This window comes from Crinia signifera, chromosome 1 (genome assembly GCF_055691185.1).
Source record: "Crinia signifera chromosome 1, ASM5569118v1, whole genome shotgun sequence".
NCBI classification, from domain to species: Eukaryota; Metazoa; Chordata; class Amphibia; order Anura; family Myobatrachidae; genus Crinia; species Crinia signifera.
The window spans coordinates 330,743,115-330,761,599 of record NC_139217.1 but is presented as its reverse complement, the minus strand read 5'-3'; the positions used below and the strand labels follow the sequence as shown (position 1 = coordinate 330,761,599).

The 18,485-nt window shown below is 41.8% G+C and overlaps 1 protein-coding gene and 1 long non-coding RNA gene across 7 annotated transcripts in view; one reads left to right on the top strand and one right to left on the bottom strand.

The window, feature by feature from the left end:
- Positions 1 to 11,402, bottom strand: part of ADCY4 (adenylate cyclase 4) — a 91,101-nt gene extending 79,699 nt beyond the window's left edge. For 2 of the 5 annotated variants that reach the window (XM_083145110.1, XM_083145126.1), the window contains exon 1: positions 10,881 to 11,034. The gene's annotated coding sequence lies outside the window, so the exon portion shown is untranslated. Of the gene's footprint in view, positions 1 to 10,880; positions 11,035 to 11,137; positions 11,249 to 11,286 lie in introns of those variants that run through there. The other 3 variants (XM_083145118.1, XM_083145117.1, XM_083145121.1) reach the window with 3 other exon arrangements.
- Positions 7,687 to 16,675, top strand: LOC146005703 (uncharacterized). Of its 2 annotated transcripts, XR_014444050.1 has the most exons (4): positions 7,687 to 7,870; positions 9,617 to 9,711; positions 12,092 to 12,166; positions 12,779 to 16,675. It is a non-coding gene; the product is annotated as an uncharacterized LOC146005703 (long non-coding RNA). The 2 variants fall into 2 exon arrangements; XR_014444049.1 differs by lacking the exon at positions 7,687 to 7,870 and having other exon boundaries at positions 9,325 to 9,711.
- The last annotated feature ends 1,810 nt before the right edge of the window (positions 16,676 to 18,485 follow it).

Here is an 18,485-nt window from a genome sequence, read left to right as displayed (position 1 = left end):
CATCCTCTGTATAGGCCTGGTTCAGTCTGTAATATTAGATTACCATTTTGAGGAGCTCACTATCAGTGATAGTAACATTTTATTTTTACCAGTTGACCTCCTCTTGGAATGACAGTATGTGGCAGATTCCATTAGCTCATCCCAGTGAGTCCATATGGGTAAGTGTGCCTATATACTGTATGCCAGTGGTTCCCAAATGTTTTGAATCACGGCACCCTAAAGTATCAGAATATTTTTCACGGCACCCCTAGGCCAAAAGCTGGTTACTAATTTCAGGAAAAATATTTAAAAAGTTGTGATTTAAATGTTTTCCTTAGGTCCACTTATGTGGTGAGAAACATGATTCTCTTCTGTTTACCCACATATTCCTAATTGGAAGCCACAAGCACTGATTTTGCCATAAATAACTTGATTCTGGACCACCAACCTGAGGCCCAGTGGCAAACGCAGGATTTTCAGAAGGGGGTTTCCGGAGGGGCGGAGCAAAGCACAGAGATGGACACTTAGGTGACCCAGTATAGGCCGGGTCAGTTAAAGTACTATAGATAGACCAAATGTATATAAATAATGATAATAATATAAAAAAATATATATATATAGGACGGTGGGGTGGTGCGGCACTCTCAGCAGGAATATATACATATATACACACACATACAGGGGCATCAACAGCAGTGTAGACCCCTGGGCATAGAAATGTATTGGGGCCTCTACCGATCCTCCAGCGGTAGGGGTGGGGGAAACTTTGATGTCCCATGGGTGGTAGAGGGTATTATATCAACCGCGCAGCATGTAGGGCCTGGCTCAGTAATTTCAGCTAATTACTTCTTAACTGTACAGATGGTGGGAGAAGGGGGCACTGGGCTGAATGAAGGGGCTCTGATACATAACTTCCCGGGTGGTAGAGTATGTTTAATACACAGAGGAGGGGTGTATAGTGGAGTGGGCTTATTATTCATAATTTTCTGGTGGGAGGACAACTTACTTGACTGCAGATATCTCCAGTTCCCGGAAATAGATTTCTTAGATTTTAATTTAATTAAAAACTAGAGAATCACACCTAACAAATGGTATTGGGAACTAGGGGATCAGAGTTCAGGAGGCAGAGAAATCTGCCAACGAGAATATAAAACTACATACCAGGTGTGTGGAGCTGGAGCAGTAACCAGCTGCTGGAAGGCTGATATATCTGGTTTTGGGAATAGTTGAGACAAGATTCTAGTGTCCATCAGAGAGGGAGAGTCTCAGCTTTTGGAATATACCCTCAGAAAAACCCTAAGTCAGATAGAACCTGAAATATCTGACTGGGAATAGCAATTAACAGGGTTGGATGGGGACCACTGCTTTGAAGTCAGATATCTCCGGTTCCCAATGGCCGATTTCTAAAATTCTTATACCCATGGAAAGAGGGGACCCTCAGCTTTCAGCCTAGGGCCCTTAGACTTCAGGGGGGGGGTTTCTGGGTACTCAGAAACCCCCCCTGTGTGCGCTACTGAGGCCCCCCTGCAAGTGCTCCAAGGCACCCCAGGGAGCCTAGGCGCACAGTTTGGGAACCACTGCTGAATGCCATACTGGACTCCCTGATTTTTTTTTTGGACATCTTTTCTCACTATTACATTGTGGAATTCTCCTGTTATTGAACTATTAGCATCTTTATCCCCAGAATTTATACAGCATTGCTATTAAAACCAAACCATGCCGTGTTTAGCTACTAATATCTGTGCCGTTTTAAATATTTGGAGTTTAACCCACTGAGAAGTTTCCACTTGCAAACACAGCCATTTAGTAAATTGACAGTACCTCTTGGTGTGTTACGCCACATACCATTCTTTATATTTCAAGTACATATGATTCTTCGTAATAACACCCTTCAGATAACATATTATGGCCCCACTTTGATGTCTCAGGGATCCGCAGACATGCATCAGCAATTACATTGCAGTGCCATCTTTTTTTTCTTCCCCACTTTTTTGAACCAAATGTGCCTGTACCTTTCATTTCCTATACACCTGCTTAGGAGAATTTTATGATGCTATTTTGGTGCACGGTCCTCAGTAATTAGCCCTGCAAGTGTTTCAAAGGTCCTGTCTGTTTCATGTTGCGTGTGAGGATATATTCAGGCTTTGTCCAGTGGTAATATATCGCTAATGAGATCTGGGCGCCTTCACTTCCCTGTCACTGAGCGACTTCTGCAAAGCTTTGCTACAGGGATTTTCATCATTGTTACTAGAACCAGTGCATCCTCAGCAGTAAGGCTGTCATGTTTCCATTTCCGTACAAGACCATCGTTACTGAACCATTTTAATAACAGAAATTAATTGCACAATCTTGTTATTCAGATAACAAGCAATACAATGGCACTGTCATTATAGAATCAGAGCTTCATTACCAAACTGTTCCAGTACTAAGACTTCACAATCAAAGTATATAAAACTGAGAGTATGAAAGGACTTTTCCAAGATCAGACTGACAATTTCGTGTTGCCTCCATTCAAGATCACTGTAATGGGGCATACACTCTAGATCGCTTAGAAATTAAGCATGGATCGCCCTGTATGTGTAGGGGCGACGGCGATGTGAGTGGCCGCACAGTGGCGTAACTATAAATTTTGCTCCCCGTTGACAAAAACATGATGACATCACACGCATAACGGAGAAGCTGAAGCAGGTTCGAGGAAGAGAGACCAGCAGACACTGCTGCTTCCCTTGGCTGTGATGCATCCCAGGCCGCCCTTGCACGCCCATCCGCCCATCCATCCTGTACACAGTAGCCAATAACCGGCTCTGTGTACAGTCAACTTAATCAGTGGGGTGATTTGTTGTCTCTACCATGGCCGCACCCACGCTGCTCAGCCAGTGGGCAGCGGCAGGCAGCAGCATGTAAATGCGTTGAGCAGGTGCCGGCGCCCACACAGACCCCACTGCCACTTGCTCCCCCAAGCGGCAGCTGGGGCTGCCTTACAGTAGTTACGCCACTGGTGCCGCGCATTGCTATCGCCTTACTAGATTTATGCTACATGCAGTATAATATTAGACATCGCCTGTGTTCTCTCTATTGAGAACACGGGCAATGACAGATCGCTCAGCATCACTGGTGAACCGTTGTGTTCTGAGCGATACTAGATCGCTCAGCACAAAGCTCCCATCTGCCCGTGTGTACTGGGCATAACAAACATTACGCTGGCACAACATCATTACCACACTACTGCTACTAAAATATTACTATTTTTAATTATATAAAGTATTGTATAAGATATGTTTTGCTAATACTACAGACAATTCTGATGCAGTGAGTAAAGTGGCTGTGCTTACAGGCTAGAAGGAGAGAGAAAGTGTATATATACATGGCTAATGCTGCTCTTTACCTCTATGGGGGGAATTCAAGTGTTACGTATGCCAATGGTGACTAGATGCTGCCCAACGGAGCAATTCAAGTGTTGTTCCGTTCAGGCACGCTCAGCCACCACTGACATTACTGTTATGTTATTCTGTCATTATGAGGCGCTGCTAACTAGTGTACAATAAAATAAAAATTTGCCATGCTTCCTCATATAATGATGGGAGATACAAGCTTTCATAACTAAAGTGGTGACATATGGGTGCCTTGTGCACCTGCACATTTGTAGGCCTAGTGCTTTTAAAGTGTATTTGCCTCCACAAGCTGTAGCAGATGTGGGAGTTACTGGTATTTTACACTGAAAGCTCTCTTAATTCAGCAATCATACCAACTAAACAACACATGTATGACGTGTGCGAAAAAAGTTTCTCAACTAAAATATGGGTCTCATTTGTCAATAAGTGATACAACTTGTGGTGAACGATAAATTGTGCTCCAGGTAATCACATCCAAATTGTCATGTGTTTGAAAAATTATAGTTGGGATTTGGGAGGTTATTCTGGTCGACATACTGTGTTGCGAAGTTCGCCAGCGCTGCATGTCTTTTAAAGCCCACCTGCAGCCCGCAGGGATATCCCCCCCCCACCACTGCCTCATTACCTTGATAACGGCCAGCATTCCCAGGGGCGTGCCCATCCGCCGCCACCCCACACCCTCTGCTCGCACTTTTGGGTGTGAATGGGACAGCTAACTTGCAGTTGCCGTGCCCGTTTGCACATGCGCAGAAATCTGTTTGCACAGACGACAAACATCGGTCTCCGTTGCGAATTCGCCTGGAATAAGGTCCTTGATTGACTGAAGCACTATTTATCCTACACAGCAAGTTTTGTCACTTGTTGATAAATGGGTACCTAAGTATGTTAATCAGCGGAAAATATTGTTGACCATTGATGTGAAAGTGACTGTAGTCACCCCACAATTTTAGCACAGTATTTTAAATAGTTCTGATATGTCTTATAAAGATGTAATGATAAAATCTAACATTGCATTTATTCTTGGGGGATATTCAATCTTAGGTCACGGCTGTCGAGCTGACCTGACAGCTGTGGCCCTGTCCCATTCTCGATCTGCTCGCCCGAGAATTTGCAGGTGGGATTCAATGTCTTGTCTGCAGCGGGATGAGAAGGGGGTCGTGGCCACGAGTCTGACTGCTTGTGAAGTCTGGCTGGTTTTGCCGAGATCCCCTGTTCAATGCTGTTGGGGAAGACAGCATTGAATAGGGCCCCGCAGCCATCTCCCCCATCTGGAGATGGCTGCGGGAGATTGAATACCCCCCTTGGTGTGAAGTAACGGACAATGATTGATCCGGACTGTTGAAACGTTCCAAAAAGTCGGAATCACATTGAATCTGTCATCAATTTGACAGTTGTTCAATGCTCCGACTATCGGAAGCATTCAGGCAGTCGGAATACAAGTGGATTGACAAAAACCAAGTGTATTTGGTAAAAATGGCCGTGTATTTGACAATCCAGCTGTTGTTTTCGAACATAGTTTTAAAATTTTGGAAAGTCAAATCTGATAGGCTTCAATGCGGTTGGAAACGGCTGCATTGAACAGATGTTTGCCAATAGCTCCGACTGTCGGAAATATCCGCACACATTGAAAACCCCCTGTGTATGAATCCACTATTCTGTGACCTATAGAGTATTTTAGCTACCAAGGAAACTAACAAATCAATCACAGAAAGTCTAGACTTATGTTGCTGCCAGATTAATGTAAGTTAGAGAATTACTGTGGATGCTTATAAGCAGTATTTTAATGCCTGCATTCTCTAAGGGATAAAAAACAGAAAGTATGTTGGTTAGCTTTAGTTAAATAACATGGGCCCTTATTCTGGTTGGTGCGTAAATTTCCGATTTATTTCGGAGAGGTCCGCACGCCATGCTGTGCGGACATCGTACGAAAAAACGCCCACCGGTCCTCCGCATTCGGACAGACTCACTCTTTAAGAAGAGGGCGTGTTTACGGACGACATCCAAACCTTTGCGTGTGCGGTGGACACACACATATTCTGCACGGTCTTACAGCGTATGCACGGTCTTACCGCGTCAGAACGGACGGGAACCTGCCCGTACGCACCGATGCGGTGTATTTACGCACAAATCACCACTATTATCTAAACACCGAAATCTATAACATGACCCACTTATGCAATTAGGCAACCTCATTAAAAAGGGATTGTTTTTAATGGTCATCTATTATTTCTCAAATTGATAATTGAACACTTTACTACCACTTTAGATTAACCCTTACATCATGCTAAGTTCACAACATACTTTCTTGCCCCTTTACGCCCATGTGTTATGTATGCATATTACATCATAAATTATTCTTCACATGCAAACACACACATACACATCAACACACTATGTACATCTTTACATTACCCTTCACTTTTAACCACTTGTATGCAATAAACCCATCTATATACTGTACATACCTTTTGCACCTTACATAAATAAACATCACTATTTATACCAATTGAAGCAATGAGAAGAGTGTAATTAATGAGTAAAGGAGTGGATTGTATTGTGTTCAGCTGAAATTGGTTGAGGTGCGCCCGTACTGATTGGGCGTTCCGAATGCCTAGCGCATAACCGAGTGGTGTCCGCAAAGCAATACTTGCTTATGAAGACCGCATGTTTCCTGCCTTTTTGTTCGCGTGCATTCGGTGTGCTGTCCGAATGTACGCGTACCATAATTAGTGTACGCCCTCGTGTACGCCCATGTTTACGCCCAGTTTAGCCCACTTTGAAACTACGCCCCTGTGTAGTTCCGAATGACGCCCATAACACGCCCATATTTCCCGAGTGAATGCGGTGCACATTTCTGTACGGTATTGGTGAGATCAAGTACGGAGACCGTGCATGGCACATGCACATAGCGTTGCCCACGCATGCGCAGACGGCTAAAAAACGCCATCCGAAAGAGTGCGGGAAAGTACGCACAGACCAGAATAGGGCCCCTGGTCTCATTATCCCCCTTTATTACTTAAAATATAAAAGCTATATCTTGGTAGTTTTAAGTCGGTCACCCTCTGCCTTTGTCTAATGTTCCATCCCCATTCCTTTTTGCTTGGTTTTACTGTAATTAAAATAAATATTAATATAGTGGCTTAGAGGCCCATTGATTGACACTATTTTTACCAAAATAAGGTGAAAAGGATGTATTCACACTCGTTTCACCTTGCTTTAGTATCACCTGATACATGTCAGAGCCAGGTCAGGCTTCATTCACACCACAGACTGGACTAGACATATAAGTTGGTAGACCTCCATCCGGGTGCAGCCATGGCCAGTGTTTCTGTTCTGATGGCGCTTGGAGATGATTCAAGTACTAGCAGAACAAAGATACTACCCACCGCTGTATCCGTATAATATATAAGCCATGATACAGTATGCTGCGTCCAGTCTGTGACGGGGTCTGACCCAGCTGTGACATGGGTAATCTGGATCTCTCTCTGTACTTTTAGTATGACCTGGCTCACATGACCTGGGTAGCACCATTCCGGGAAAACAGATTACTCCAGTCTGACCCTAGAGGCTACTTGGGTCATATTCCTGGGTAACTAGTCATGGGTTATTTTTCAAGGCTGCTTTCCCACCAAGCTGTAAGCTCAGCTACTCCGACAATAGACTGCTTTATGGTAGCAGTGGTAAAGGGGTATAAGTGGCCTTAATGGCTCCCTAAATGTAATCAGTTTTCTCTGTTTACTAGAGGATACTTGCCAAACCGCTATATGACTTGAGTGAGTCAGCAGGGTGTAGTAATCCCACATATTTATGCTGTGGCTAGCCATGGCAGCCAGAGGAAGCCACTTCAATAAGTGGAACCAATACATTTGTGTTTGTTATTGTATATTGGATATATTCATCTTAGCTTAGTATTTTGTATTTCTTGAATTTATCCAGACCGCTACATGCCAATATCAAAGATCAGCACATTTTTGTTGTAGTGAAACAGTAGAAAAATAGTAGCAATATTTAGGGGTCAATCCTGTTCTATGTGATGAACTCGCAATAGCAACTGTCCTTGCTGCGAGCTCCATTGGGCTCCAAACACTTTTTTACACCAAAGGGTGCAAATTCAGCTGCCATTGTGTTGGTTAGGCAAAGGCACTTTACGTCATTTCTGTGGAATTGGATTGACCTCTTACTTCTTCAATGCAAATGTTAGCTGGCTCTTAAGCCTCATATAATTTATATGTGAGTTAAATTCAAATACAGCTTTCTACTCTTGACCTTAAATCAGGTCCTTATTCTTTCCTGACTTGATTACTGCAAGCATTGTTTTACCTTTTTCTCTATTTTTTTTTTCAAACAGATGGCCTAAGTCAAGGTTGTACGCAATGTCCGATAATCATGGAATGCAGCGATTATCCACAATGCATGTGCTGCTGTGATATCACTGGCAATGAGGATTTTATGGAAAAGTGATTGCGTGAAACTGAGCATTTAGAGGTGTTAGCGCGGAGGTATTGGGAAGTGGCAGCAAAACTGTAGATGTGTCATGACCATATTTGGGATGTATCTGCAGTCTGCTGCATTCATGTACCAAGAGAAAGACTGTGTCAGTGTCGCTACTTCTGTGGCCAGTCTTCATAGCCATAGGGCAACCCTTAAGGCCCACATATACTATGCGACTTGGGTCAGATTTCACCTAATCCCAGAGGATCGGGACAAGAAATCAGGTGTAATCTGCCCAAATTACATATATGTGACATCCAATCCAAAGTCGGAGGTCAGACCTGTAGAACATACTGTAAGATAAATCTAAAAGCACCCACGACGTATCGCATCCGATTTCAACCCTAGGTGTGTGCCAGCACTGGCACACACCTATCTGCAAGTCTTACCTCCAATCTGTGGGCAGCTGGCACCGGGCGGCAGGCAGAAGATTTGAAAATAAAATTCAAAAGAATGAGCAGGCGCTGATTGTGTGAGAGAGCTCTCTCAGAGGATGCCCATTCTTTTGAATGTCTTTTTAAATTCTCCTGTCGCTGGTGGAGCTCTCCGGGAGTTGGCCATCGAGTGCCAAATCGCATGTGAGCCTCCCGGGAAGCTGCCGGGTGGCTCATGGGGTATTGGATGCGACTTCTCCCCTCAGAGAAGTCGCATATTGTATGGGGGCCAGTAGACACAGTGTTCTCAGTTCTTCTATACAGGCTGTAAACCTGTTTGCAATTGCTAATGAGTTTGCAATGGCACCAGTGGTTGTCTCTTTTCATTCCTTGGTAGCAGCTTCACTTGCTAACATTAGTGGTTTTGTAGCTTAGCAAATCACAATTGCACGTGCATACAAACATGAACTAGACCCATAGCCTGTAAAATGTAAGTCAGAAGCTCCAAGCTTCGCTAAATACTCCCTAAGAGCAATATTTTACAATAAGCAGTTTTTCCACTGAATTAAAGCACACCTGTCACTTTCTATGGATTTTAGAATATTCCAAATAAGGTATGGGAAAATCAACATGTATATGTACAATATATTATATTTTCTGTTTTCTTTTTAATCCTATTTTTAGCACATTAAGGGGTATATTCAACTGATGCCAGATCCATTCCGACGTTCTTTTGCCGGAATGGATCTGGCATCCGGATGTCTGATTTGGACACTGTTTGATGCTCACCGGGACTGCAGCGACGGGAGTCAGGATGGGGCCAGGTGAGCTGCTCTCACCCGGGCCAGCAGTGGGACAATTGAGTGCGACATGCCGGGTACCGGAGGGTACGGGCGGCAGCGGACAGGAGGACGGTGCTGTGTAAGCTGCTGCTGCTCACCCGGCACTGTCCTCCCTGACCCAATCCAGCATGTTTTCATGTTGGATTGAGATGGCCAAAACGTTTCGGTTTTGACTCTGTTTCCAGGAAAAGCAGGTGGATTAGCAGCTATTCCGTCAATCTACCTGGTTTTCAGCTTGTCGGAACATTTGGACCTGCCCCCAAAAAAACAGCTAGAATTGAATAGATCGGAACCCCATCCGATCTATCCATGTTGAAAACTGCCGTCTTTTCGGCAAGACGGCAGTCTCGACATCAATTGAACATATGCCTTAGTGCTTTCATAGCATGCATAAATAATTTACCTACTATCAATTATATTTATTTCTAAGTGTATTGTTTTGCAAATGTTTGGGGTATAAATAATACATACAGTATGGGCATCCAGGGGCCATCCAAATGGAAAATGACTGAGACTCATTGATCTATTTCATTTACAGAAGGGAGTGCATTATCCTATACATATAATCATTTCACTCCTGTAACCCATTCCTTGGCTCCCTCTGAATTACCAGGCTAGTTACTCGCTTCCCAGGTAATTCATTCATCTGTCATCTCCTTTTAAACCTGCACCTGCAGTAGTTCAAGAATGTCGCTTTGCCATATTCTGTAATTGCCATATCTTGATACAGTATATTGTAATAGTCATTATATCAACTGAATCGTTTACTTTCATCATGATAAATGTATAAAGAACAAAAATTATAAATGCCACTATTTTTTAAAACGGTGTTAACGTTCAATTTCTAATGTATATTTTTTGTAGGATTAATGTTGAAAATAACCAATTATTTGACAAAACTTTTAATCTCCAATACTTTAATATACTTAGTTATACACTGGACTAATCCTTTACCTAGCTATTTTTTTAGTGGTTAGCATTAAGTTTGATAGACCAAGGGTCCATCTGTGTGTAGTTTGTATGTTCACAGAGCGCAAGCAATACAAAGAAACAATAATAAGAGAGATCATTTTTATAATAGGAGAAAGAAAAAAATGTAACCATAAATAATTATTGGGGCAACCCCAATCATAGATCTTTGCTATTAGCAAAATACCTAAAATCATCATACTCAACTATTTCTATATTAGTATATGAAATTCAATATATATTACTCCCAGAATAAAATGTAATGAATTCAGCAATACCATAAACTATGTACATATTTGTCAAACATATTGACATTATGTAAATAACAAGGCATTATTACTAACTAAAGTACTTTAGCGAACAATTTACATGTTTGTAAGGTAAACCCTTAGCATTGTTGCTGGCCCATGCTATTAAAAGTACATAGATCATTATTACAGTAGCCATGCTAATCAAACTCACAACATCAGAATTCCAATTCCCATAAATATTACCGTAATATTTATCTCTCCTAAGCCAAAACTTCCCAAATCTGTTTCCTGAGTAACATCCTTGCGCACCCGAGTCATAAGTTGCTGGATATGCATCTTTCCTCACCATCAACGCATAAACTGTAATATATTATCATCACTTGTTCAAACAGCTCTGATCTGTAATCTCTTCTTCTACTAACATTCCTTAAATTCTGTGTAATCAATCAACTATAGCACTGTTACACTATTAGAACAAATCCACAGTCCCAAATTAGACAGTATGTCCTCACACATGATGGATCAGACTTGAGCCCTCAGCATTAGTTCACAAAACCTCTTCCCCAATCATTTACTTCTCACCATAGAGCTGCCAGTCTCTGTCTTCCCAACATCACCTTAGTCCCTCACACTCCAGGTAACAGCTTTCAGTCTCACACTTTCCCTTCTCCTTCCCTCTCTTCCGAGATAGCCTCCAGGTTGTATGCAGACCGAATCCTCAAAGCTCAGAGTCCCTCCCCAACCCTCATCCCTCCTTCTCCTTGTAACCCTTTTCTCTCACAAGTGTCAACTCTCATTTCCCTTCCTGCATGTCTCCTGATTTTGTCTGTGTGTCTCACCTTCTATGTTGTGTGTCCCTGTCAGTCTCTTTGTCTCCCTTCCTTGCCACAGCAGTACCCCCCTTCCCTTCCACAGATAATTAGTTGTCATTAGCAGAGTTTATTAGTATTTTCCATCTTTGTTTCTTGTTGTCTGAAGTCTGACCCACCCTGTGGTTTCCTGTGTGTCCTTTAACTCTTTCTGCTCTGATTCTGCTTGTCAGTCCTGGAGCAAACTCTGCTATTGCAGTTGTAATCCACAGTAATCACAGCTCGGCTGATGCACTTCCATCATCCAATCTGCTATTTCTGTACTGACGGACGCCTTTCTTCCTGCCTCCCAATCACAATCTATTGCTGTGCTGCTGAAGGATACCTACATCCTGATAAGAACCTTCCTATTCTATTCTACATTTCCATCATTATACAGTATATGGTCTGTGTGCACCAGTCTTTTCCTGTTATCGCCTCCACGTTGTATTGTTTTAGCAGCTTTTCAGTCGAAGTCTCATATAAAGTCAAACTGGCCTTTCTCTTCCCAGTTTACTAACCTCTTTACTTGATGATACCAGTCAGGCAATACTCCTTACTGTTCTAATACCAGTTCCAGAGATAGTTGCAGTTATGCATTAGAGTAATAAAATACCAAGATACAAATAATAATTATCTTGTATTGTGTTCACAAAATATAGAGTCATATGTGTTGCTGGGATGGGCACAAGAACATCATGTCAGAATGCCCAGTGACGCTAGCAATGCCAGTAAGAGGACCCATTCATTGCCAGTGAAACTGTGAAAATAATGTTTTGTAGCAGGGTAGATGGTTAAAAAAGACACTTGTATAATCATAATGCAGTGCAGCTATGCCTGGCTGGTCATGTGCTGCAGGTAATTAAGGTGTGATACTGTACAGACTCCTCAAAAGGAATCCATAATTATCTCCATATCTGGGGCATTTGATTTCATTTTAATTAGATGCCATGATATGAAGGAGACCTAAAGGCAGACAAAGAACCACTGAGGCGAGAGAAGGCAGAGAGCCGCAGACAGGTAAGTGGATGGGTTAGAGATGCTTAGGTAAGTAAATATTTTTACAGACAATATTCCCTTTGGGATAGATGAGAGACGGCAAGTGATAAAGCAGAGACAGGTGGGAAATGGAGGAGGCCTGTATAAAGAGAATTTCTGACTAGATGCATGAGCATGTTATGGACACATAAGAGGTGTGAGAGATGATGACAGTAGTGTGTGCTGAACAGGCAGTAATGGCACACAGCCACGCGGTACAGCCAATTTATCTGTGCTGATTTTTAATTACCAGCTTAATTTGGAAATAAGCCCAAAGGAAAATGACGACAGCTTCCTGTCTTTCTGTTATTTCTCCACCTATTTCTCCTCACCGTCTTGTCTCTGCTTGCCTATTTACACTTTCCAGCTAACTCTTTTTATTCTATCATATAACTACAGTAGTTTCACTTGCCGGTCTGTCACTATTCCCCCAACTCAATCACAGATCTCTTCTACATGCTGGCAGCTCCTTCATGTCCCATCCTGTTTTTTCTTCCCAAGTTGCTATTATTCATTTTTCTATCTTGTATTGTGATTTGATTACCTTTCATTGCAATTCAGCCTATTTCCATAATTCGTTTACTCTTTCTATAGGTTCCCTGCTCAGGAACTTACCTTTTGTCTGCGCAAGAGGAAGGGGTTTGAGGAAGGGAAGAGGTGGCCTGGTTTCTGAGCTTTACAGGAGGGTGTCAGAAACATCATCTACCCCACACCTGACAGCCAGAGGCCTTTGGAATGAAGTAAAACCAGTCACTGCTTTAAAGAAGACGAAATAAAGCGCCTCTCTGGTATCTATTTTTAACCCTTTGTAAGACAGAAAGAATTCTTGAAAAGGTCAGCAGTTGTGGTGAGGCAACAAGGAACTGCGTGTTGGGTTACCCGAGATTACAGGAGCAGCCATTTCAATGAAGAGAAGGCTGGGGATATTTTAAAACCTCAGTGAGTGCAGTTAACTCCTTCACCTTTTCAGTGCTTCACTACTGCTGGCCCTGAAGTTACATCAGGAACCTGCACGCAATCAAGAGCACATCGTAATCAGGGGATTCTTTCATTTGAATTTTTTATTTTGTAATCTGTGATCCAAACCATCAGTCAGTTTCCGCATCGACAAAACAAGGAAATGTTTCTAAATTTTTGGGGTGCTAGCGTAAATAAACACAAGTATAAAAGAGATTTTTACAGATAAAGTTTTATACATATGACACTGAGTAAGTTAAATATAAAGAGATATTTTTAGTCTATACCACAGTACATATGATATATACAATCTTTCAAGTATGCTGATAATTGTTTTATTTTTATTTTTTTATTATTATACATGACTCCTACTCAAACAGACTGCCCAGACTCGATTTACATGGATTTCATAATGCTTTAATTGTCTAACTAATATGTGCATTTCTGTCACGCTAGCCTAACCTGCACAAAAAGCTCTTAGCCACCTATGTCCCTGCCTTTTCTGTTTCATTCCCCTCTCAATGGGAGTTTGCTTTTCTATTCTTTCACTGCTGGAATTGTCACTAATTAAAGTCCCTCCACACATAGAGACCTGAGACATTTCCCAGAATTCTTTGCCCGCTCCATCTGCTAATGAATATAGGAAAAGTGAAAACTATATGGTGCAGGGACAGAAGAGGGCACACTGAGGCCTACAGTGTGGGTGGCTAGCGATTAACTCCTGGTACACAAAAGGGATGACAGAGGATAGAGGAACTGTTTATTTTGTAGTCACTGTGGTTGCAAGGCATGATTTTATACGGTGTCTTGGTATTGTGGTATAGCTGCCTCAGACTACTTTGGAAATGCAGCCACTCCTAGCAACAAGTCAGACATTGCTTCCCATGTCTAATGTAGTACACACACTGGCTAGTCTTGGCACGCAGCCTAATTGAAAGGATCTGTATCCAATATAACCACACCTGTGTGCGGATTGGGATGAAAAACCAGCCCAGGACATTTCTTGAAGCAGCCCTATGGAGGTGGGGGTCTGTTGAGGGGGTGGAGTCTGTTGAAAGGCCTGATTCTGATACAGTTGCAGCCATCCTTGTGTCTTTTCCTGCAGTTTGTCTGCAACTTTATGTTAATTACACTACAGTGTCCTTCCCTGGTGTCATGGGCGGATGGGTAATTTGAAGTGGTTCTCGAAAAAAATCCAAAAAGTGGACCACTTATATGCCCACATTACCACCCTGCCACCTTCTCCCCCACTATCACACCCACACCAGCTTGCCACCTCTAACCCCGAACACACCTTCACCACAAGTCCGTCTCCCTCTACCCCTCATGGCCGTCCCACAGGTACGTCATCCCACTGGGAATCTTATGTGAAAGCCTCCGTGGGCTGGATGCACTTTTGATTTGCATAAATCTAGTATTATGGAAATCCTTGACTAACGTCTCATTCCACACACCACTCTCAAGGTGGAAGCTGACCTATGCCCTTCTTTCACAAGGGTTAAAATGTATTGCAGGGTGGAGTGGTTCTATCCTGTTTAAGAGAACATCAGACAACGGTCTGCGATGGGGAGGGCATGGGCGCTGATTATGCAAGCTGCTATTAGTGTGCCAAGTATGGTATCAGCAGAACAATACCGGGATAATTGGCATCATTTATAATGTGCCAGAGCAATGGAGACAGAAAGAAACCCCTATTCAGGATCTGTTTCTGAACCCTGCATGTAGATGTGATTAGTTCCTCATTCATTTGCTCCTTTGGTACCAGAATTTTCAATGGCATTTGCGTTACATCACATCACATCACCTCACATGAAGCGAAAGAAAGATGGCACACAGGTATATGTCATGTCTAATTATGATGGTTTGTTTCTGATAGGAAAGACAATGGTCTTTCATGTATCATGAGTTGTAAAGGAAATTATAGTGTTCTACATTTTTAAGTTATCATATACTGTTTAAAAGTGATATTATCTAAGTTTTGGAGCTGATAGAAACTGTCAGTGAAAGAAAAGATTATATGACCTGTAGAATTCAGAGTTGCCTCCCTCCCTCCTCCACTCTAGATGATGTTGCAGCAGGGAGTGGGGGCTTGTGGACTCCTTATGTCCTTCCTGTCATTGTGTGTGATCAGTACACGCCTGTTGTGCATCATTGCCGCTTCCCCTGCCAGCACTCATTAACCTTTGCTCTACTAGAGCTTTCCATATCGGACCTGTCTTATGAATACAGTACATAGTATTGAGGGTAATCCAGTCTCAGACTCATCTCAGCACTACATGTGTGTCTGGTCAATATTACAGTGGATTGCTTGTAGGGCAGTACATTGTACTAGCAAGAGCTACCGGTAGCAATCACAGAAAGATGTACAGTATAGTGGAATTCTTTATAATGCAAAGATCACAGGCAGATATCATTAGTGGGAATGTGAATGTATTATTTTCTAATGTTCATAAGTCTATAGCCATGACACCCTAATGCAGCTATCTAGCAGTTTAGCCAAAATGAAATGATATTCTAGGTTCCTGCTAGAAATCTTACAAATACAGTGAGGGAACCAGATGAGTTCTCAAGAAAACTAAGTAGTAACTTATATGCAATATCTAGGACAGTAGTAGCCAACTCCAGTCCTCGAGAGCTACCAATAGTATAATGGTTTCTAAGTCTTATAGAATCACAAATGAAGTAATTAGCTCCACCTGTGGATCTTTTAAAATATGTCAGCGAGTAATGAGTGCACCTGTGCACCAGTTAGGTGGTCTGGAGAAAGTGAACTGTTGGTATCTCTCAAGGACTGGAAATGGCTACCCCTGATCTAGGATATACTCAATGATGTACTTGTATAAGGCATGTTTCCATACCGTCCTCAAGGATCCCAAAATGTTATATATTTGGAATTCTATCGAATCAATTAAAATACTTAATTACTGAGTCAATGTTTTGCATTGAATGATGGGCATTAGTTCTAAAGCAAAACCATTAAAGAGGTGTGTATAAATGTAGTGCAACAGCACGATAGTATACACTTCAGGAGCTCAACAGTCAGACCTTCAAATCTCTATGGAGCCAAATATCTAGACCTGAAGTTAAGGCTGGAAAAAAGCCCTTTGGCTACTGTATATTCAAATACAGTGTTACGATAAATTTTAGCCGAAGCACACTTCCACTGCACAGCCTTTCTCAAGTTATTGGTATAACTGCTTACTAAGGAAATTGCTGTGGTTTTATCTTACTGCTCATTTGGTGTTTCTGTATCATTGAAATCATCTGCCCACTCAAGTGAGGAACTTGTCATCAGTATAAACTGACCTACTTGCATCCTTATGTCTACAACAGATTTTGTTGCCTTTTTTTATTTGAAAGTGTAATACATACGCATTTATTCTGCATTATTATGACATTATCCTCTATAACCAACATAAACATTATGGATCATCAGTCTGTCTGAGATTATAATATGAAGTCTTCCTTTGGCAGTTGGCCACACTAGACATAGGCTTGTCTCGGAGACTTTTATTTTAAAACATACTTTCTTCTTTTGCAAATAAATCAGATCTTTTGGTTTCAAATCATCGCTGTGCTGTCTAATTTTTATTTTTCCTTTAAGCAATAAAGTAAATTTATTACAATACGTTAGTTTGTGCATGTAAATAAAGTTACAGGTTGAGTATCCCTTATTCAAAATGCTCAGGACAGAAGAGCTTTGGATAATGGATTATTCCGTATTTTGGAATATTTTTATATTTCATTGAGGTATTTATGTTTATTTATGGAAACATAGTGATTTAACCCCAGGTCAGTACATTTCCATATGCGGACCTTGTTTTCTGTGTGGGAAGATATTTGAAGTAGAAAGATACCTAAATGTGAAAATCGGGCTTGTCCTCAAGGTCAGTGAACTACATAGGAGTGTATCTGAAAAATAAAGAAACCTTTATATGCATAAAGGGACTAACATCAAGGTCAGTGTGGCTCCATAGTAAGTTCCTGGGAGAACACTTGATATTGGTCACCTGTTCTGAGACAGCGCCCTCTGGATTACACATTTGTTGTGGAGTTGTTGTTAGGGATTGGTAACCCCGTGTGCATTCTGGGCTGCGGTTTTTAGTTGTGCAGGACATCAAGTTTCTTCTTTCTTATACATGTGAAAGTGATTTGTTAACTAGGAACTCCCAGGACAGTCATTCTTAACTTTAGCAGTACCATAAACATAGAAATGGAAATGCTCTGCTATTTGTTTAAGTTCAAAATAATAATAAAAAAAGTTATAATATGCAAAGATGTTAAAAATAATCTGCGGCAGCGTTACTAACAAGATGGGTAGATATTGCTTGACCTGTGATACACGCCATATTATCTTTCTACACCCTATACACCCTGATTTCCTCTGTACAGAGTGCCCTTTCATTCATCAGCTTTCAATTTCTAGTATGCATTACATTTTTCCTCCCTGAAGATACCCAAATATCGCCAAAGAAGATTTTTTTTTCCATTGTGTAAAGTGCACCTAGAAAGGCTTTTGTGCTGAGCTGCAACTGGAAATTCAAAATGCATCTAATTTAAATTATGCAAAGATACTCTATATCTGAGCAAGCTGAGCTTTCTGTTCTTGATGCACAAACTAGAAATGTTGATGCAGCAGCACATAATAAAATGAAACTATTTTTTTTATTACGATATATATATTGGTACCAGCCATTGCTGTAAAGCCTAGCACTGGTTAGAAACACTAAATATGTTTTTGTCGCAGACCCAATTTGTGGGGGGTGGGGGGGGGGGGGGTAAGCTGATATAGGAAAGGACAGATAAAGAAGTAGTAGTGGGGAGTGAATTGACACTAAAACAACATTTATTAATATTCCAATGTAAAATATGAAATAACAAACCAACCACAATTCACCATTGCCCGTGTTGTGCATCACAGAAATATCTTTCCGTATTAATAATAATAACATTGGCACTGTGGCACACCAGATATCCAACCTTGGAAAGGGTAAGTGCCGCTCACAGCACATACAGTATGAGGATACACAGGGCACAATCAATACAAGATTTATAATGTGCTTGAAATAACTACACTATTTAGCATGGTTGGATGGGGCAATCACAAATATCCACTGCCTTGCTACCACCAATACACCAGCAGGACATGTTATGCTTTCACATTCACTGACCTTCAAAATACTGGTATCCAGATGGCTAACAGACAATGTCAACATTGACACATGAATATGTCGACATGCAGCGTCTGCTCTTTCCTGGGTGGAAGAGGGGGTACGCCGCTGGCTGCACTGCTGGGTCCCTGCCACCTCGTCCCCACCACCTGGTTCCTGATGCCAGCTGGGTC